Source organism: Trachypithecus francoisi, unplaced genomic scaffold, assembly GCF_009764315.1.
Source record: "Trachypithecus francoisi isolate TF-2019V2 unplaced genomic scaffold, Tfra_2.0 Lachesis_group19, whole genome shotgun sequence".
Taxonomy (NCBI): domain Eukaryota; kingdom Metazoa; phylum Chordata; class Mammalia; order Primates; family Cercopithecidae; genus Trachypithecus; species Trachypithecus francoisi.
Genome location: NW_022681464.1, coordinates 10119783 through 10141525, shown reverse-complemented (window position 1 = coordinate 10141525; position 21743 = coordinate 10119783). Strand labels below are relative to the sequence as shown.

The window sequence follows — 21743 nt, the reverse complement described above, 5'->3', positions numbered from 1 at the left end:
GCCTGGATCTCCACTGAGGGCTTCCTTTAAGGGCACTATTTTGCTTTTCCCAGGTCATCCAGATCTCTGGCCACATTTGTCAAGAACCTACCCTACACCAGGCCGTTTGTGTGCCTTTTGCTGTTTAATCCTCACATCTGTCCTTTGAAGAAGATTTTGTTATCATCTTTCAGATAAGAGAATGAGAGATACAGAAAAATTAAGAAAGTTGCCCCAAAGACACATAATTTGTAAAGGATAGAGTTGAATTGAACCTCAGGACCGGACACAAAACTGGAGCTCACCCGAATACCCTGGGCTGCCTCTAGTACCTGTCTTTCCTAGCTGTTGTAAGGATTGGCAGTAACAAGTATAAAGTACCTGGGATGGAGCCTGGTCCTTAGTAGGTGCTCAATAAGTGATCCTTATTACTTATTACTCTCAGCCTCAGGCTGTGAGACTTGACTGTTTACAGACCTGTCTTCCTCTTGAACCTTGAATGGAGAGTATTTTATTCACTTAGTGCCCTCAACACCTCAACAAGTGTCTGGCTACCCAGTGTTTTGTACTGATGGGGTCCTCAATAAATGCTTGTTCAATCCCATTGCATTGCATTGAATTCAGTTGGGACTTGAAGACCCAGCAGGGTGTGAACAGAATGCGAGAAAGAAAAGACAAAGGCAGTGAGAGGGATGTGCCCTGATGGGGTGTGGGACCAGCCCAGCTAGACCTGAGGTGACAGGAAGTGTTGGACATAGCCCTCAAGGAAGCCCAGAGCAGCCTGATCACCTACAGTGGGCAAGGTACACTGAACATAGTTTCCCATCCAGCCCTATATGTCTACATCAGAAGGCTAACAGGTGATGCATACACATGAAACTTTGGCATTTCATTCTTCTTAGTTCAGGGCTCATTTAGAGAAATGGGTAAGTGACATCTTCATGGAAAGAGCACAGGACTGGATATGAAAACACACAGGTGTAGACCTAACTCTGCTAAGCCCTTAAATGCCTCACCTGCATTCTCTGGCCTCAGCTGCTCCATATGAAAAATAAGATGTAGGCACCATGGCCCCTGCCCTTTTTCCTGCCTTTTTCTCCTCACCCTATCATTTGGAGTTTGAAGGAAAGTTTTCTCTCAACTTTGGTGAGATTTCTGGTAGGACTAATTCAGGAGACTTAAAGCATCTCCTTATTATCAAGATGAAATGTTGAAGTCAAATTTGAAACTACAGGGATGATATAGAAAGCTTAAGGGCAGCTTTTAATATCCACCTCCCTGCTTAAATCTAGATCAATCTTATGCCTTCCGGATAAAAAGGATACCTCTTGGGGGTAATTCCCAAGATGTTTTTGAAATCTTTGCATATAGACACACACACACATAGCTGTCCTCCCTTCAGCTCCTTGTCCATCCTATAAAAATTTTCCCTCTGACCTACCTAGGATTTTTTTTAATGTGGCTTCTATTGGTAATGAATCAAATGCAGTATTTTGCAGTTAATCATAAAGCTAAGCAAATGAAACAGAACTTCATGGGCTCATCCCTGGACTCTGTCTCCCTGACTCCTCTCTTGGGAAAGGTTGAATGGATTAGGCTTGAAGTAAGTGACTGTAGTGCTGCTGGTGCATCCACCCTGCATGTCTTGAGGAATGTCTCCTACCACTTCCAAGATCCCTAGAGATATGCAGCTTAGATATGCCTTGGCTCCATTTCCCTTTATTACTGGTTATTAACTCCTTTGACTTGTTTTGAACATGTGCCAAAGCCCTTGACCCAGACACAGAAATGACTTTTATTAAACACTAGTGATAAAAAAATATATATGCTTATATCACCCATAGTCATTCCAAAATGCTCACAAACTTAACTGAATTATTTGCAATGCATTCCAATTAGCATTTGGTAGATCTGCCCAAGAGTTATCACATTTTAGATGATGCTTCCTAAGAGCAGGAGTGTATTTTCTGTTTGTGTCCATATGACCCACGAACATACAATGGATCACAATGCAATAGCAATTCCTCATTTACAATTGCACAAATTCAAACTTGCGGGAGATGTGCCATTTTTAAAGTAGTTGGTGGTGGCCATTTTGTTTCTAGGAGTTTGCTGAGACATGATGGAATTCCAGGTGCATCTTCAGACTCTTTCATAGTGTAACAAATCTCACCAAAATCAATTCAGTAGCTCAAAGGGTATTTGTAAGCAAAAAGACAAGAAAATTTAAAAGTGCTAAATGGTAAATAAAAGCATCATTTTACTTGGTTAAATAAAGAAAGAAGGCAGTAAGATATTGAAACGTTCTCCACATAAGGGATAGCTTCAGAGAAAATGAATTTACGTTGTGGCTATAAGTATCTGGGTTATGCAGGGAGGGTCTTTAGTGCAGTGTATCTTAGCCTGCACAACTATTCTCTTCCCAACAGTGACCCCTCATGGTTTTTAGTCACTGGAATTCCCTGTCCAGCTGAAGGGAATAAAAAATCCTCTTAGCTGCTATGATCTGAGAGAACCTTGTGTGGCACGGCCAGAAGTTGTTGTTGGGATACCTTGATGCTGCAGCAAAATGTTCATTCCTAATTCTGGTGCCTGCGAAGCAGGCTTTTCTGAAGGCATTAACCAATAGGCTGGTGCTTTCAGACATCCTCACCAATCAGTAACACCAGACTACATGTGCGTAGCATGATGGATACAGAAGAAAGAATCACAGGATATCTGAGTCAAGTAGCTTGTAATTTACTTGGAAAAATAAAGAAAATAAAGAAAAAATAACCAGAATATCCAGTAAATGGAAAACAGTAGGGCCAAGCTATTGCTTCTAATAAGAAGTGATTTTGGAGTGAACTTGAGAGGTCAGTGAGGGATCACAGGGTGTCTAATATTAGAGAACTGAGTCATATAGAGGGGAAAGATGGGTAGAATTCTGACTTCACTGGAACAGAAAGTTCGTGGGGAGGAGGAAGGGGAAATACACTGTGGACAAGCCAAATAGAGCAAGATTGTAAGGCCTGAGCCAGGCAAAGTAGGGTGGATTCTTTTCTAATAGTCTGGATCAGGAACTTTACGGACAAGGAGGAAGTTGCTAAGAAATTCACCATGACCCCACATAGAGCAAGAATACAGAAAACTTAATCATGGAAGGAGGAATCAGACAGGAAGAAGATTCTTGAAAATCAGAATAAGGGACACTGGATGGATACTAATGGAAAGCTATAAACAAAAACTGTCAGACCTACAAGGATCTTAAAAGTAATCTACCCATCCTGGCTAACACAGTGAAACCCCATCTCTAAAAAAGTACAAAAAACTAGCCGGGCGAGGTGGCGGGCGCCTGTAGTCCCGGCTACTCCGGAGGCTGAGGCACGAGAATGGCGTGAACCCAGGAGGCGGAGCTTGCAGTGAGCTGAGATCCGGCCACTGCACTCCAGCTTGGGCGACAGAGCGAGACTCCGTCTCAAAAAAAAAAAAAAGTAATCTACCAAAACCTTCACTCTTTAGACCTGAAAAGTAAGGTCCAGAGAGGGGCATGACTTGCCCAAAAGTCATATAGCTGGTGAATGACAGAACTAAGATCTTCCAGTATCTGTTCCCAAGAATCTTCCAAGAAAATGAAGCTTGGCTGTCTGTCCTGGAGAATTTAGGTGCTTCCTGTTCTGATGAGAGAGGTTGGGATAGCAGATTCATCAAGGTTCTATTGAGCAATAGAATCCTGAGCCCTTAGGTGGCACCTCTCAGCTCCTGAATGACACTCACAATTCCAAGGCTTGAGATGATTAGGAGTAAAGTTGCCTTTGTGATCCCTTTTTTTTTTTTTTTTTTGAGACAGAGTCTTGCTCTGTCCCCCAGGCTGGAGTGCAGTGGCCAGATCTCAGCTCACTGCAAGCTCCGCCTCCCGGGTTTACGCCAGTCTCCTGCCTCAGCCTCCCCAGTAGCTGAGAATACAGGTGCCCGCCACCTCGCCCGGCTTGTTTTTTGTATTTTTAGTAGAGACGGGGTTTCACCATGTTAGCCAGGATGGTCTCGATCTCATGAACTCGTGATCCGCCCGTCTCGGCCTCCCAAAGTGCTGGGATAACAGGCTTGAGCCACCGCGCCCGGCCTGTGATCCCATTTTTTATCTCAAATATCTTAGCTCACACCCCCTTAGCTGTCTCATTTATTGTAGATGATGTTGATGGTGTTAGAGAAAACAGCTTAAGATAAAAGAAAGAAGACAGGCTTCCCTTAAAGTTAGCAATAGCAATAGAGTTACATAAATTACTCAATTTATGCCTTAATCTATTCAACTTTTTTGCAAGAAGAAAGATGACATTTAGAGAAAATAAATACATTTAAGTCTTTTCTACAGACTCATGATATGGGAATGATGTGGCATTTGGAGTCCAAAGCCTCAAGTTAAGTTCTAGCCTGGATACTTATAGCAGCCATGTCCATTTAGGCAAATAATTTGTTGTAAGTCTATTTTTCTCCATTGTAAAGCTCAGTATCTATGTCATAGAATTGTGAGGATTAAATGCAATGATATATTTTTAAGTGCTTTACAAACCTGTAAATGGACATACAAATGTGAATGATTACAGTTCATAACTCTTCTCTACCACCCACAATTTCTCTCCTAGAAAGCTATTCTTGTGACCAAATCAACAGCTCTTTCCAAGAAAAAAAGATTTTATTGATGTGAAGTCTTGACACTGCCTCTTGGGAGCATCGTTCTGTAATCAAGGACAGAAAACTGTGTGTGTACATGTGTGTAAATGCATGTGTATGCCCATAGGGCCACCATTAGGCTAAAAGGGCCTTATGACATCCTTGTGGGAATTATTTCCTCCTCCCTCCAGGTAGATGCAGCCCCATGCTAACTTGTGGAACAGGTTTGGTTTCAGGCCACACTTACTCTTTTGACCAAGGGTACGACTGCTCACAACAGGTGTGTGTGTGCGGGGGGGGGGGTCTATATGCAAAGATTTCAAAAACATATCAGAAATTATTCCCAAGAGGTATCCCTTTTTATCTGGAAGGCATAAGATTGTTCTAGATTTATACAGGGAGGTGGATATTTAAAGCTGCCATTAAGCTTTCAATATTATTCCTGTAGTTTCAAATCTGACTTCAAAATTGATGTAGAGAAAGATTCACTGACATTCTGATGTCTCGGGATCCTACCAGTCACCTTCCCTGGACTGAAGACCTTCAAACATCCACGCTGTCCAGTAGCACTCACCCCACAGGGTCATAAATCACAAATAGTTGTTCTTTATTTCAATTTACTTCATGAATTAATTATCCAGCCAGTAGGAACCCCATTTCTCCACCCCCCCCACTTAAAACGCACACACACACACACACACACACACATACACACACATACACACACACACACACTTGGATCAGTCAAACCCTGATAGGTTCCATCTGAACCAGAACCATGGAAGATAGTGGAGATACACAGATGAACAAACCCTGATCCTGGCACTCAAGTTACTTAGAGTCTCAAAATCTATTCAATTAATTGAATAAAAGTCAAATCTGTGCTAGATAGTACCGAAGGATTACTGCCATCAATTCTTCCTTTCCCTGTGTGCTCCTATCATCAAGAAGCAGAGGCTAGTTTACCCCCTCTGGGGCTGGCCTCATGACTTTCTCTGACTAACAAACTATGTATGGTAAACTACGTATGGCACCGTGCCAATTTCAAGTTTAGAACAGAAGCTTCCACTTTTCTGCTTTCTGGGGAAGCTAGTAGCTATAAAGAAGTATAGGCTAGACTTCTGAGTGGTCAGATACCACATGGAGAGAGAGAGGCCACGGAGAGGAGAATCAAGACTCCTTCCGGCCCTACCATCAGCTGAATGAAGCTAAGTGACCTGAGGGAACAAAACAGCCTCCCAGCCAAGAGCCCTGCTCAAATTCCTAACCTGCAGAATCATGAGAAAAACGTAGTTTGGGGCTGTTGGTTAGGCAGCAATAACTGAAACAAAATTACTGGTGAGAAAATTTACACAGTCAAAATGGCTATTTAACCTTGTGCAAAAAAAGTACTGTTTTAAAAAGCAGACATCTCACTATAGTCTACTTTCTCATTGGTTGTCTGGTCATATACTGACCCAGGTATTGCATATGAAACCCTATATGAAAAATCATGTGGACTGGAGGGAATCCAAGAGAGAGAAGTTGTGGTTCCTACAACCTGGTACTTCCTCCACCTCTAGATGGTTTTCCATAAGAAAAAAAGTTATGTCTTCCATTTATTTGGCACTCTTCTATTAAAGAGCTCTGCATATTATGCTGAGCACATATGGACAATCAATAAATACAAATGGATTGAGTTTCTAAAGTTTAACTCAAATTTAAATCCCCAGTTTGTTCCACACTCTGCCTTTGAATCTTTAGTCCTGTTACATTGAGGCCCAAGACTTAGGGTTGAATTGGAGTATCTTGGTCAGCAAGAGAAAAGGAGTTTCGACTTAAGAACCCAAGGCCTAGGAGAATGGGGTAACATGGTCACCTCGCATGTTCTCTTTAGCACACCATTCCTGCATGAAATTCCATCTCTGAAGCCCTGTGGTGGGGGTCTATATTGTATGTGACAGTTTAAAGTAAAAGTGTCTGGAAATGGAGTTTCCTACAGCCTTCAATTCCTCAAAATAGGCATAAAACAGTGCCAGAGTCCTAACATATTCCCAGGCTTCCAAGTCAGGCACCAAGATGGTCCACATCTACTATTACAAGAAGCTGTCGTTGAACCAGCATCATTCTCTGAGAAGGAGGACCTTGCCTACTTAGCTGGTAGGTGTCCCATACAAATTTTTGTCCAAGGACTCATCAGGAAACATGGTATATAAGTGAGTTTCCTAGAAATTAAAAAACACAGCCATTCAAACAGCCCTTCTTTTCATTCATTCATAAAATGTTTATTGAGTATTCACTGTGTGCCAAGCATTGTGCTAGGTACTTGGGACACAGAATACAAATCAGGGTTCCTGTGCTCAAGTGAATCTCATTAACAATAACCTGTTTTTAAAAATTGGCTGATGTTTGTTGTCAATTCTCCTGACAGATTATTTCCTCCCTACTTTCCTATAAAGCAAATGCTAAAATGAAATGAAAGCTTTTCCCCGTAACTCATTATTAAGTAGGACAAAAATATCACAGACTACTACATCTACAAAAACATAGAAATGTCCTTGTATTTCTGTGTTTTTGTGTTGAGTCTAGACAGGTTTTCTTTTATATCTCATACTATCAGCTTTGTTTCTTCCTAATGCCAGTGCCTCTCATAACCCACTTGCTATTCAGATTCTTCATAGCTAGTCTTCTGTAAGTCTTGGCAACCATCTATGTCTCAACATGTTAGAAATGTGTGTCGAACAGTGGCCATTAAAGTGCTGCTTGAGAGCCTAAGAAGAGAAGAAGGTACATGAGCTTTAGTTATTGAAAAAATTCTGTCCACCACCTTTTCTAATGACTAAATCTGGCTCAGTAGTTTTAATAAAGCCAAACATTCCAGGCCCAAGAACCCAAATCAGGAAGAATGTAGAAAAAAACAACAACAAGAAAAAAAACCCTTGCTTAGGTTTTTGAGTTGTCCCAGTTCTTAAGCTTTTGTGCTTCCCATCTAGGGAACAGAGAGGTATGGTAAAATTGTGATTTTGCTCGGGGAGGTGCTTTGAGTGTGAGGAAGCAAAGCTGCAACTTTGGAGCTGGGAGAGACCTAAAGGGTTCATTTCACAGGCATTCCCTCCACGAATTTCACTTTCCCCTTCTCATAACTGCAGAGCATTTCTTTACAAGCCTTCACTGAGGTTGGAGGGATGATTCGACAGTGGAGTGGCAAGTCTTAGAAACAGGGAGCTAGAAGGGCACAAAGACTGACTCTCAAGCACCTACATTTATGGTCAAAAGGGAAAAAAGCCCAGAGAGGTACAGACGGGACATGCCTGGGACAACAAAGCTAGTTAGCAGCTGAAAAAGAGCTAAAACCATCCCAGTGGTTTTTCTACTATACAGTGTTAGCAGGCCTCTAAGCTTCTTCATTTTATTTCACCACAAACACTTGAGATCAAGGCCTCGTAAATTTAATCCTCTCATGAATAATAATGATAATAATGTAGACCCTTGAAACGATAGCATGTCAGGAACTTTAGAGTTCATCTGGTCCAAATCTCACATTTTACAGATGCTTACTCAAGGTCAAGCAAAGGACAAATTGAGCCTTCATGGAGGATATGGGACATAGGCAAAGGGTTGCAAATAGAGCAAGAATATATAAAATTATAAATTAGGAACCTCAGAGATCATTTTTCCAACCATGCATTAGACGAAAGGTGACCCTGAGATCACAGAGGAGAACTAACTAGTTCTTGGGTCAGTTAATGGTAGATTATTTTCAGCCCTATGTGCCATTGACTGCACCACAGGGCATCTTTGTAGTCACTGATGGGAAGAAAAGTACAACCTGCAAACATTAACATACTGTAAAATCTCAATTTACTGGAATTCTCAGGAAATGAGGCATTCTGGTTAAATGAATTAGCTGGTTAATGAGACCCAAGCTCGGGTGGATGTCTGTAATTCTTGCCCACTTTCCCATCTGCTGTGATACCTGACCTTTGCGAAGAGGCCACCAAAAAGCTCTTTCTGTTTGTGCTCTGGTGTCTGGAGATCTTTCCAAAATGTCAGATTCCCATTGTCTTTTTCTAGTCAGTTGAGTCTGGTGAGTATCACTGCCCTTTGTTTGCCAGGGAAGGAGCTTGTTAGCACTACATAACACTTACTATTAATGACAAAGCTGGAAGAGATTATTTTACGTACTTCCATCATTTCTGACAACTTTTCCAACTTGAGCTGAATGTGACAAATAGAAAGAGTTTGTTGAAAGCGTAATTGGTTTCTACCTTTTTCTGTCTGGAGTTTATGTGATCAGAATAAAAGTTAAGGAATGAAGGTTCACTGAGCTTCTGCAGTACACAGGCTCCGTTACTCCATAGCATTCTTATTGAATTGTTCCGACCGTACCGTGAGATATATATTTCCATCCTCATCTTACAGATGAGGAATCTGAGGCTCAGGGAGGTTGAATAACTTGTCCAAGATTGTGTAAAGAAGGAATAATGGGGCTGGGATTGAACCTAGCTCTGAGTCCAGAGTTAGCAGAGACTGTGCAAGTGACTAGGAGTATGCTTCCAACTGCTTGAGTGAGCAAAAGGCCTGATGTTTGCACTCTTGCACGGACACAAAATGAAAAAGTTTCATGGTTCTTAATCTTTTGGGGTCACTTTTTCTGCCTGAGCCTCAGTTTCCTCATTTGTAAAATAGGAAAAGGAAAGAAGTGAACCAGATCCCTACTTACTAAACAGTCTTTATCCCCTAGCCCAAGTGCCTCTCCTCTGCCATAGTTGGACTTGAAACTATAGACAATGAAGGAGACAGATCTGTTTCTTGCCCTAAGGACTTTTAATCAAGGCAACAACATGCCAATGAGTGAGCAAGTAAAGATAAATAGATGAGATGGACTGTAGACATCTTAAGCCAATGCACATCAACTGTGAATAAAAAAGCCAGATGTTCTAGAGTTTTAACCTAAAAATACAGGGATATGAAGAACATTGACTTCCTTTATCCTTCTTATTGTCCAGGAGGGCTTCATGGAGGAGCTATTGTATTGTATATGTGAGAGAAAACACTCTGGAGAGCGAGGTCATGGTGCCCTGAGGTGGTGACCAGCAATCTGTTAATGCTGAGAGAAGGCTCTGAGACAAGAGTGGGGTGGGCTTGAACAAGAAAGCATAAAATGTGTATTTATTTCCTAGTACCTGGGTACTCTGCTCTTAACAAAGTTCCACAAACTGGGTGGCTTAAAGCAACAGAAATTTATCCTTTCACAGTTTGGGAAGCTAGGGAGTGAGCCATGCAGGTAACTGGGGAGGAGAGTCCTGGACAGGGAACAGAGCCAGCACAAAGCCCTAAAGTGGCAGTGTGCTGGCAGCAAAATGGCTAGTGTGGCCCCTGGGAAGTGAGCAAGTGGGGAGAGAGGTGGGAGGTGAAGTCATAGAGGAACAGAAGACAGCTTTGTAGGATATTTAAGGACCGTAGTCTTTGTTCTGTGAAATGAGGAAGCCACTGGTGAATTTTGTTCAGAGGAGTGTCATGATTTGACCTACATTTGGTTGGGATCAACCAAATTGGCTGCTGGGTAGAAAATAGACCACACTGGCCACAGAAGGAAGCAGGAAGCAGACAGAAGTTGGTAGGAGGCATCCATATAAGCGCTGCCCCCAATTGCAATGGGGAAATCTATGGAGCAGCAGGTTGTGAGAATGACCAGGAGTTGAGTTTTGGAGTAAAGGAAGGAATGTAAAGGAGACAGTAGGATATACAGTTCTGGAGTTCAGCAGAGAGCACTGGGTTGGAAATAAAAATGTGGTGCCATCAACATATAGATGGTGTTTGTAGGAGTCATTTATCACTGCATAATACATTACTCCCAGACTTAGAAACCTAAAGTAACACTCATTTGCTCACACAGTTTCTGAGGTCAGGAATGAGGGAGAAGCCTAGTTGGGTTTGCCAGTGGAGTTTGTGAGTTCAAAAGCTCGGTGCCCCTCCATGCAGGTGGGACTTGCAAGGGCCTGGTCTCAGAGCTGAAGATCAGATCAAATCCAGACCCTGCCTCTATCCCCATGTCAGGCAGCCCTGCTGGAGCCCAGCCAGGCAGCCCCATCAATCCCAGACCATGCAGGAGAGCCTTTGAAATACGGCTGCCTCTTCCGGGGCCTGTTCCCCTTGCCCCCGTGGTGTCATTTCCAAACCCATTACATTCCAATGGCTTTGGGATCTTTTAATTACGTGGGACAAAACCTTGCTGTTGCTGACTCTGGCTTAGGGTCTTTTATGAGGTTTCAGTTAAGCTATTATCCAAGGCCACAGTCATTTCAAGGCTCAACTGGGACTGGAGAATCCACTCCTAATCTCATCACCTGGTTGTTGGCAGGCCTCAGTTCCTGTCTGGCTGCTGGCCCCAGGCTTCAGTTCCCCTATGGGCTTCCCCGCAGGACTGCTGACACAACATAACAGCCTGCTTCCTCCAGAGTGAGTGACTCAACAGAGAAAGAGGGAAGAAGACAGAAGCCACAGTCTTTTTTATAACCTAATCTCAGAATTGACATACTGTCACTCTGCCATAGGCTATTAGTCACACCCATCAACCCTGCTACAATACGGGAAGGACAGGAACCTGGATACCAGCAGGGACCACTGAGGGCACTCTTGAAGTCTGATTCCAGTCGTCATATTATTTAAAGCCATGAGATGAAAAGAAATAACCAGAGGTCCTTCTCCCCCTTCCTTTTTTTTAATTTAATTTTTATTTTTTTGCTTTCTTTCCTTTCTTCCTTCCTTTTGTCCCTTTTTGCTTTCTTTCCTCGCCCCTATTTATTTTGCATCCCTTCCTTCCTGCCACAGCTTTGCGGCTCACATACTATGTGGCAGGCCTATGTAAAGTCTATAAAGGTCAGAGAAGACTTAAACACAGTCCTTGTTCATGAGACACCCATAGGGATAGAGAAGCAGTCAAGTAAACAGATAATCACACCCAGCACTATAATATTCCAAAAACTGGACAGTCAAGGTCCTCTGGGAGCCTAGAGGAAAGAGCAATGAACTCTAGGTGGATGCAGGGATTCAGGGAATCTTCAAACAGAGCATGAGGTCACTAAAGTGACGGCTTCTGGAAGAAAGTTGGGCAAGAATAAAAGGATTATTGTACTTGTGGGGAAGATGAACACCAAGACCTTTTCCCCTATCCTGAGCTTAGGTTATGTCTATCTATAAGACCATGTTATTTCCGTGCTTCTAGAAACCTGCCTGCCAGGACAGAGGATGCTCACTGCCGTCAGAGGTGGCTGCCTAGGCAGGCCAGGCCAACGGAGTTTGTGAGTTCAAAAGCTCGGTGCCCCTCCATGCAGGTGGGACTTGCAAGGGTCTGGTCTCAGAGCTGGGGATCAGATCAAATCCAGACCCTGCCTCTATCCCCATGTCAGGCAGCCCTGCTGGAGCCCAGTCAGGCAGCCCCATTGATCCCAGACCATGCAGGAGAGCCTTTGAAATACGGCTGCCTCTTCCGGGGCCTGTTCCCCTTGCCCCCGTGGTGTCATTTCCAAACCCATTACATTCCAATGGCTTTGGGATCTTTTAATTACATGTGATGAAACCTTGCTGTTGCTGGAATTAGACGGCCTGTGTTGACGATTTATAGTCCTCAGCTTTCACGCAAGCAGGGTAATAAATAACATGAAATGGGCCCTTCAGTATTAAAAACTTCAGAGCTACCCACTAAGCCATGACAGAAAGAAAAAAAATGAAAAGAGTAAAAAAAAATTTAAAAAAACAACAGTAATGTCTGCGTCTCCTGTGTTTAAAATACTGTATGTGAAACAGGGAATGTCAAAAATACGGGGTGCTGAGCAATAGGCAACTCGTAAAATTTTATCTCTGGTATGAGGATTTCCAACCATATAATGAGGCCTTTCCTTTCCTTTCTTTTTTTCTTTCTTTCTTTTTTAATCCTGGGCACTTTGTGCCTGATGAGGTGACTGAGAGGGCAGAGTGGCTGGGACACCCATTTTGCTGCTGCCCCAGATTTAATGGCAGGGTGAGGACTGGAGCGGGCAGGACCTCCCAGGCCCCACACCCCATTCAGACTCTCCTCCCGGCCCCCTTGCCCAGCCTCATCTGTTCCTCGGGTCTGCTCCTGCTGTTCTCAGTTACTGGAGGACCTTCCCACTCCTTTCCATCCAGCCCCACATTCCCACTCCCCAGTGCCCAGGGCTGCTGTTGAGCCTTACTCCAAATTCACCCTGTTGTGGGCAGTCACACGCTGCTTGGGGGTTAGCAAGCTGCTGCTCACAGGCTTTATCTGCCAGAGTGAGTCGGGTGCAGTGACTCATACCTGTAATCCCAGCACTTTGGGAGGCCAAGACGGACAGATTACTTGAAGTCAAGAGTTCAAGACCGACCTGGCCTACATTGGGAAACCTCATCTCTACTAAAAACACACACAAAAAAATAGCCAGGTGTGGTGGAGGGCGCCTGTAATCCCAGCTACTCAGGAGGCTAAGGCAGGAGAATCGCTTGAACCCAGGAGGTGGAGTTTACAGTGAGCTGAGATCACGCCACTGCACTCCAGCCTGGACAACAGAGTGAGACTTCATCTCAAAAATAGTAACAATAATAATAATCTACCAGTGTAGAAGCTCCCTGAGGGCTGGGGTGGGACATCTTCCCTCCTTTCTTTTCCCTTTTGCCACCTGGCTCAGGGCTGAGCCTGCAGTAAAAATCCATGAAGCCTTGCCCTTGCCCTTAAGAAGCTAAGAATCAAGGATTCCGCTGGGTTCCAATTCAGAAGGGCAAGAAATAGCCTGTGAAAGAGGGTGATGAGAAGGGAAAGGGTGGGACTGAAGCACAAGGAGGAGTGTCTTATCTAAGCCCTTCAAGAAGAACATAAGCTCAGGATGCCTTAAGCACAGGGGCCTCCTCCCAGGGCTCCATGACAAATGGGAAGCTCAGAGTCTAGGGATCTAAGCCATTCGGGAGTCAGAGATAATTTGCGCCTCTCAACAACAGGATTCTTTGTCTTCTTGCCAGTGGTTCTGCCACTCCAGTGATTCAGCCATGTGTGTGTGTGTGTGTGTGTGTGTGTGTGTGTGAACACGTGTGCACCTGTGCCCATATCTGGTGCCACTACTGACAGCGTGATGAGCCCATTATCAAGATTCGACTGGCCCACTGAAATCACATGGCCCCTTTGCTCCTTTAGACAAATCTCCCAAACCAAGACCCTCGCATTAGGCATCTGGCCAGCCTAGAGACAGGCTGCCCTTGAATCTGGTGCCCATGCTAGTCCATTCATCTGTCTCCAAAGAACAGGCTGACAGACATCAGCTTTGCTTTTCAGGTAAAAGGCCAGACCTCTGTCTGTGGAATCAATGAAGAACAGGCTTTCTTAGGGCTTCTAGTACAGAGTAGTTCACAGAAATGGCTTCACTTGGGTTGAGCCTTAAAAGTTAGTTCAAGTGTAACTAGGAAGATATCATTCTAGGCCTGAGATAATGACTGAACTAAGAGCCAGACCCAACCCTGCCTGCTGGACATTAGACATTCAAGCCTTATGGATAAGGCAAGATCTAGATGTTCAAATCTAAACAAATGGGAGAGAATTGGTAGGAGATGCAGAGGCAGGTCAGAGCCTATGAGGTCACTGCATTGTCTATTTTCACATATGGCTGGGGCTTCATGAGATATAATTTCCAGATGGGCAGGTGTCAATGGACACCCTGTTTACTGTGTGTTCCCAGTGCACAAAACAGGGTCTTGCACAAAATAGGTACTTGTGTGGTGAAGGAATTAGTAATGTTGAAAGACAGAGACCTCTTGCTGACAGCAGGCTAACTTCTTTGACAGACATTACGAGGAGCATCTTTCCTAGGGGCTTGTTAGATGAAAGAGAAAGGGTTTGTTTTTTTTTTTTTCTTTTGAGTTTCCTTGGCATCAACAATCATAAAGTCTGGCTTAGGTTTTCAGTTCTCTTGCCTGAAATAGCCTCTAGCACTATCACAAAGGTATGTTTCCCTCCTTAATAATAACTTTCTGATCTCAATGGGCTTCTGATTCTCAGAGGGCATGGCTGAGAACTGCTATGAGTGCCTTTGGAAGGCCCAGGGGAACCCAAGGTGGATGTCACGGGCAAAAGATTACTGCCGAGGACTGCATCTCAAGGAATGGGCAAGGGGAAGACAGAATCAGGCTAACTCAGCAATGCCAGTGTCTTGAGCATAAAAGGTATTTGAGTAGAATTTGGCAAAAGAATGGAGAAATGAAGAAGTTAGATTTAAGACACTGAAAGTGGTGAGCAGCAGAAAGCTTTGTGGTGATTTGTGTATTCTCTTTCCTCCATGAAACTCCTGCAGTGGATAAACAATGATAGCATCCATAAAGATGTACCTTGTTTTATATAGGAAAAAAAAGATTCCTGAAAAATATTAAATAAAAATTGAATTTCATTTTCCCACTGACTTCCATTACTGAGTCTCAGAGGATCTGTGAAGTACTGTCTAGTAGATCTGGAAGGTACCCTAGAGGCTTAGCTCAAATCTCTTACTTTACAGATGAAGCATCTGAAACTGGGAGAGTCTATAGCAAAAGGGAGAACATGACAGTGAGGTTTCTGCAGTGGAAGGGAGCAGGAGCTGACGAGTATCCACCATTTGCTCATCTCACTGCCCTCAAGGAGTTGGATGTGGCCTCTTATCCCTGGGCTGTTATTTATTTAATATTTACTATAATATTTTTATATATTAAATCATTTTATTTTTAACTATTTACTTAGTATTTAATATTATTTAATATGTGTCTCTTTTTTTGAGATGGAGTCTCACTTTGTTGCCCAGGCTGGAGTGCAGTGGCACAATCTTGACTCACTGTAACCTCCGCTTTCCGGGTTAAAATGATCCTCCTGCCTCAGCCTCCCAAGTAGCTGGGATTACAGGTGTGCACCACCACGCCCAGCTAATTTTTGTATTTTTAGTAGAGATGGGGTTTCACCATGTCCACCAGGCTGGTTTCAAACTCCTGACTTCAAGTGATCTTCCTGCCCAGCCTCCCAAAGTGCTGGGATTACAGACGTGAGCCACTGTGCCCAGCCTGTGTCTTTAAATTGACTCACATTTTAAAAAATAATAGCCTTACCCAAGATAATATCTGTGGTATCAGAGTTTTAAGGAAAAAAATACACACACATATATATAAAATTATCTTATATATTTAAATACACATCAAAATAGAAGCCAGCTAACTCAGTTGGTAGAGCGTGGGACTCTTAAATACACGTCAAAATAAATATACGAACACTAAAATACAAACTGCTCATCCATAGATGGCCTAAATCATCTTGCCTACCACTAGTGGTATAAGTTTGTCCTTTGGAAAGTACTGGACTAATGATCTCTGAACTCCTTTCAGTATTAAGATTCTCTGATATTTGAAAAGAGCTTAAACTTTGTGAGCATTGACCATACCTGTAACCCTTTCCCTTTTTCTCTCTACCTTCCTAAAACATGGCTCAGCTCAAACTCATCTCTCCCCCATGAAGGCGTTGGTACAGAAAAAAAGCCAACATGGCAGATTTGAGACTGCTATCCCTAGAAAAGCCTGTTACTTTGTTGACCTTTGGCTGGTGTCAAGGAACTTGGATTTTAAGAGTGTTCCCACCATTGTCTAACTGATAAGTGTGGCTCATTGTGCCTAAACTGTTTGTACAAACCATGTGGTTTATGCTAAACATCCATGTTCTGAAATGTTGGCAGGTGGAGGTAAAGGGTGGCTGTGTGGCCAGCCCCAAGTAAAAACCCTGGGCACTGAGTCTCTAACGGGTTTCCCTGGTGGATAGCACTTTACACTTACCACAACCCAATGTTGGACAAATTAAGCACATCTTATGTGACTCCACTGGGAGAGGATTCTGGAAACCTGTGCCTGCTTTCCTCTGAAATTCACCCAATACACCATCCCCTTAGCTAATTTTGCTTCATATCCTTTAGCTGTAATAAATCTTAGCAATGAGTATGACAGTATACTGAGTCCTGTAAGTTCTTTAGTAAATCACTGAACTTGAGATGGTCTTGGGTACCCCACATACAGCCTTCTTCTGTGTTCATCCCAGCTTCCAATTTTCTTCCTATCCTGAATCCCTTCAGCAACTTCATTTAACTCTCCTATTTTGTCAATTAGTGTATATACAGTACTAGTAATATACAGTATCTCTCTCCCACTCATTAAGTGTCTATAAAACTAGGGACTTTTTCTTATACAACTTTCAATTGCTTTTGTGTTTGCTCCTGGTTCATAGTAATCATTCTAAGTTTCTTTATAAAAAAACAACACAAAAACATCAAAATTTTTGAATGCAATATGTGGTTATTTTAAAAATTTAGAAAGTACAAAGAAGTCAAAGAAAAAAACAATTAAAATCACCCAAGATGCCTTACCCAGGAATAACCATCTTCATTATCCTTGGTTATATATCCTTTTAGTCATCTTGATATCCATAAATAGCTTTTATAAAAATGATATTATGATATTTACTAGTTACCTTGTTAAATTTAACATATTATAAATATATATTCATGTGATTATATTATCAATAATGTCTTTTTTTTTTTTTGAGATGGAGTTTCACTCTTGTTGCCCAGGCTGAAGTGCAATGACACAATCTCGGCTCACTGCAACCTCCGCCCCCCAGGTTCCAGTGATTCTCCTGCCTCAGGCTCCCAAGTAACTGGGATTACAGGCATGTGCCACCATGCCAGGCTAATTTTGTGGTTTTAGTATAGATGGTGTTTCTCCATGTTGGTCAGGCTGGTCTCAAACTCCCGACCTCAGGTGATCCACTCGCCTTGGTCACCCAAAGTGCTGGGATTATAAGCATGAGCCACCATGCCTGGCCAATAATGTCATTTTAATGGTTACATGAAAATTTGTTATATTACATATCCCAAACTTTCAAGCTAAACATCATCTGCAGACATGCTTTATTTGTGTAGCATAGCATCAGCCCAATGGTTATACATAATATTTTGGAATTAAAGTCAATATTTTAAGCTTTTATTTTAAAAATGGTAACAGCACATCCCTATTGGGCCACATAGGTGGAGCTAGGTGGAAGCTGCTGGGTGGAGGTGTTCTCTGTTTGCTGTAGTCCCTCCCATTCCCTGTGGCCTCCATAAAACTCAGGCTGAAGGTCAGTTGCTATTTGTCATTCTCTTGGGCTGATTTTCTTTTGCTACAGTCAAGATGGAAGTGAAATAGTTCTTGTCCTCATATGTCTATCAAAATAGAAGAGAACATACTTCTGCAGCCCCCAAACTGTGCACAAAGGAACCCCAGGCTCCCACAAGAAAACCACAAGGACAGTTTAGGATTTGTATAATTATCAAGAAACATGCTGTAATATTCAGTGTTGTCAGACACCATGCAAACTAGCAGCTTGAGTGAGTTCAGCATTTTAACAATAGATCATGCTACACTTGGTATCATCACATCTTTGGAAAGCTGGGTTTTCATTGGTCATTATATTAAAAAGCAAGTACCATGAGAAAATCATCAAACAGGAAACAAAGGTAGAGGTGTCCAATCTGACTCTAGTTTAATTGTACAATGCTCAATAGGTACATATCCCATTAGAAAATATATTTAAGAATGAAATTTATAAATTTTTTCTTTCAAATTATGTGTAATATTTTTAAACAGCTATTAAGTTGTTAGGACATAAGTACTTCCTGGTTTATTTGCACTCATATACTTAATAAACCTAACTATGAAGCATTTATTTTTTCCTAGAAATGCTATAAAACTATTACTGAGAGAGTTTGGGAACATTTTGTATATTGCCAGTGGAACTAAAGACACTGCTGACTGTCCTCATTCCTGCCTCACTGGTCTCAGCCCACATGGCCACTGCGTCATTGTAGCTTATGACACCTGTGTTAGATACATGTATTATAACCAGTCTGTCCCTATCCCAGCAACATACCTATTACTTTTGCTATTTAATAAACAAAGAGGAGCATCTTCAGAGCTAATATTCCCTACATTCAAGATTTTATATCCTTAGAATAGACTCCTAGAAGAATTCCTGAGAGAAGTTATTCAAACATTTAAGGCTTTCAAAAATTATTTCTGAATTGATTCAGCTTCATTTGAGAATCCTAAAGACAGAACAATCTGCCTGACACAAGTGATGCTGAATTCAGTGTGGAACTGAGTTGAATTTAATCGAATCGAAGCAAATGAAATTGAGTCTCTAAAGACACTGAGCTATGCTTTTACCTCTCTTTGTCTGAAGCTGCCTCTGTATCTAACACAGACTCCATACTTAGTGGTCAGCATTACTGGAGCAAGAGAGCCCTAGCTATGGAAAGGAAGCCTGTGGGCAATTCTTTTACAAAAAAGTGTATCTGAGCCCTTTTCAGGGTCAAAGAGCTTAATAGTCAAAGGATTAGTTTTGAAGCCAGATTGATTTCAAATCTACCACTCACTAGTTGTTAACCTTGGGCATTTTACTTCAGTGCCTCAATTTCCTCATCTGTAAAATGGGCATAAAAATAGGACCTACCTCATGAGGTTGTAATGCAGAAAAAGAATTACATACACATTGCACATTGCTAGGCAAATACTAAGTTCTCAATGGGAGCTGTTCATTTTATTTATTCTCTTGGATGCTTTTAGATGTCCCTAAAGCAAGGTCCACCTTGATTTTCATTCCTTCCTATGGGCTGGCTACTCTTGCTGCTGTTTGAAGGCATAGGAAACACATAATCAAACCATGCCCAGCCTTCTCAACCCAGGGACTAATCTATGGTCCCTGGACCCTCTTGAGCCAACCTGAGCAGAGAGCACTTTCTAAACTCCTTTCTGATTAGGGCATGGGTCCAGAGCTCCTTCATGTCCTGGGTAGCAGTAGCTACCAGACCAACCAGTTCTTTTAGTTATGAAACCAAGAATTTTGCTATCTGAGCTAAGCAAAAGGAAAAAATAAAAATAAAAACTGTTATTGATCTTGGCTTAAGAGGCATCATGATGTTTAGAAACCCATTACTTTGAACACCAGAGAACCTCATTCCCACCTTTAACGAGTCCCCTCAGGGAAAATTTTTCAGGGACATTTAAAGCCTGACTTTGTGCGCATGAAACGCCCTGTGTCTAAGCCTTTTCCCTCCAATGCCCTTCCAGTCTGTCCCACCCTGCAGCAGTTCCTCCTCTGACTCTTAGAATATCTTCAGCCAAGAGAGCCATAGAACAGGGAGCAGGCCACTCTGGAATAAACTAAGCCAGAGCATAGGAGTGCCCGCAGCCCCACCGACGCATGAGCTTCACAGCCTATGTTGCAACTGACAGAACTCTTAGCTTAGGACCTGAGAACAGTATCTGGGTCCTGGCCGAGCCCCTTGTGGGCCCTCTGATGACCGCCTTGTGATCTTGGGCTCATTTAGTCTCCTTAACCCTTGGTCTGCTCACCTTTAAAATGGGATGATAACATCTAGGAGATGATAAAATGAGATGATCTTCATGAAAGTGGCTGGCAAAATACTTACAAAACTGTGAGGAATTGTAGTTAAGAAATGAAGTTGAAGCCCAGTGTATTGATCTGGTCCAGGAAGACTTTTTTATAGAAAGAGACTTTGGAGAACAGAAGGGCTGCGCAGCAGACAGATAATGAGAAAGTGTATAAGGGCCCAAAGAGCAAAAGGGTTGGCCTGGGGCTCAGAGGAGGGTAAGACTGAAAGGGGGACAGAGTAGGCTAGGAGAACGGGTTCAGTCAGGACTTTGCAGCCCAGGACTTGGAGTCTTTTCCAAGAAATCAATTACTCAAAACATTCCAAGGGCCCAGCCTGGTGCCAGCTTGATTTCTGATGTCGGGAAACTCAGGAATCTGTTTAGGGGAGGCAGGATCATCTGTTTGTGGGAGGCAGGAGTCAAAACAAGAGAACGACCCATGATAGCAGTGAATGAAGGGACTGTCATCCAGTGGAAGTTCTTCAGAAGGCAACAGGAAAGCAGGCCTGCCCTGTGATGTCATCCTGGCCTTAGGCTAAGAATGGAGTTTGGAGTGAGGGCCTGAGGCTACCAGAAAGACCCTTTGTGGCATCAGCTTTTCCATTAGCACAGGAAGAAGACTTCCTTCAGTGAGGAAGAAGACCCTGAAAGGATGGACCACAAGAAAAAATGATTTTTGATTCAGAGAAAAGAGTAGTAGAGAAACTTGATTAAATAATCACAAATTTGGCAGGGCATGGTGCTTCACACCTATAATCCCAACACTTTGGGAGGCTGAAGCAGGTGGATCACTTGAGTGCAGGAGTTTGAGACCAGGCTGGGCAACAAAGTGAGACCCTGTCTCTACAAGAAATCAAAAAATTAGCCATGCATGGGTGACATGCACCTGTGGTCCCAGCTACTCAGGATGCTGACGTGGGACGATTGCTTGAGCCCAGGTGTTTGAGGCGGCAGTGATCTATCATCGTGCCACTGCACTCCAGCCTGGGCAATGGAATAAGATCCTGAAAACAAAAAATAAGAATCACATAGTTTACAGCTCCCCGGGATCGGAGTTCATCCCTCCCCAACTCACTGCCCTTGCTGTACACGAGCTGAAGTTTACACAGGTGATGCCACTTAACCTGTAGCTGGAAGGCAGGTCTCCAGCCTTTGGTGATCTTTTGATCCCTTGATGGTAATCTAGATGCAGCCAAGTGTAGGACTGTGGGGACAGGACTGGATGGCATGTTGGAGGATCTGCAGCAGGTATTGTAAAGATCCTGTGCACCTAGATGAAGGCAAAAGGGGCCCCAGAGAGTAGACCAAGAGTGGCATTTACAATTAGTCTCACAATACTGCCAAAGGCTGGTCCCTTCTCCATCCTCCTTCCTATGCTGCCAGTTCCCCTTTCTTCACAGTCAGGATTTGGATGTGCAGTGCTGCTCGAATAGAAGTAAAATGGACGAAGGACTGGAAATGTGACCATAAGGGGCTTCACCATTCACTACAGTGGAGTAGTTAATGAAGTAGGAATTTGGCTTTTGGTCCATCAATGCTCTGCCCTCAGTGGATTCCTGGAACCAACAAACTTGGGTGCCCCAAAAGAAGGGCTATGATGTGCTGGGCTCACAATTTATGCAAACAACTGATATTCAGATGTGCTACCAGCATGA

The 21743-nt window shown here is 42.9% G+C and overlaps 1 long non-coding RNA gene across 1 annotated transcript in view; it reads left to right on the top strand.

Moving 5' to 3' along the window:
- Nucleotides 1-21743, top strand: part of LOC117063954 — a 39521-nt gene that overhangs the window by 16932 nt on the left and 846 nt on the right. The window contains exon 3 of the long non-coding RNA XR_004429179.1: nt 14654-14817. This is a non-coding gene — a long non-coding RNA (uncharacterized LOC117063954). The remainder of the gene's footprint in view (nt 1-14653; nt 14818-21743) is intronic.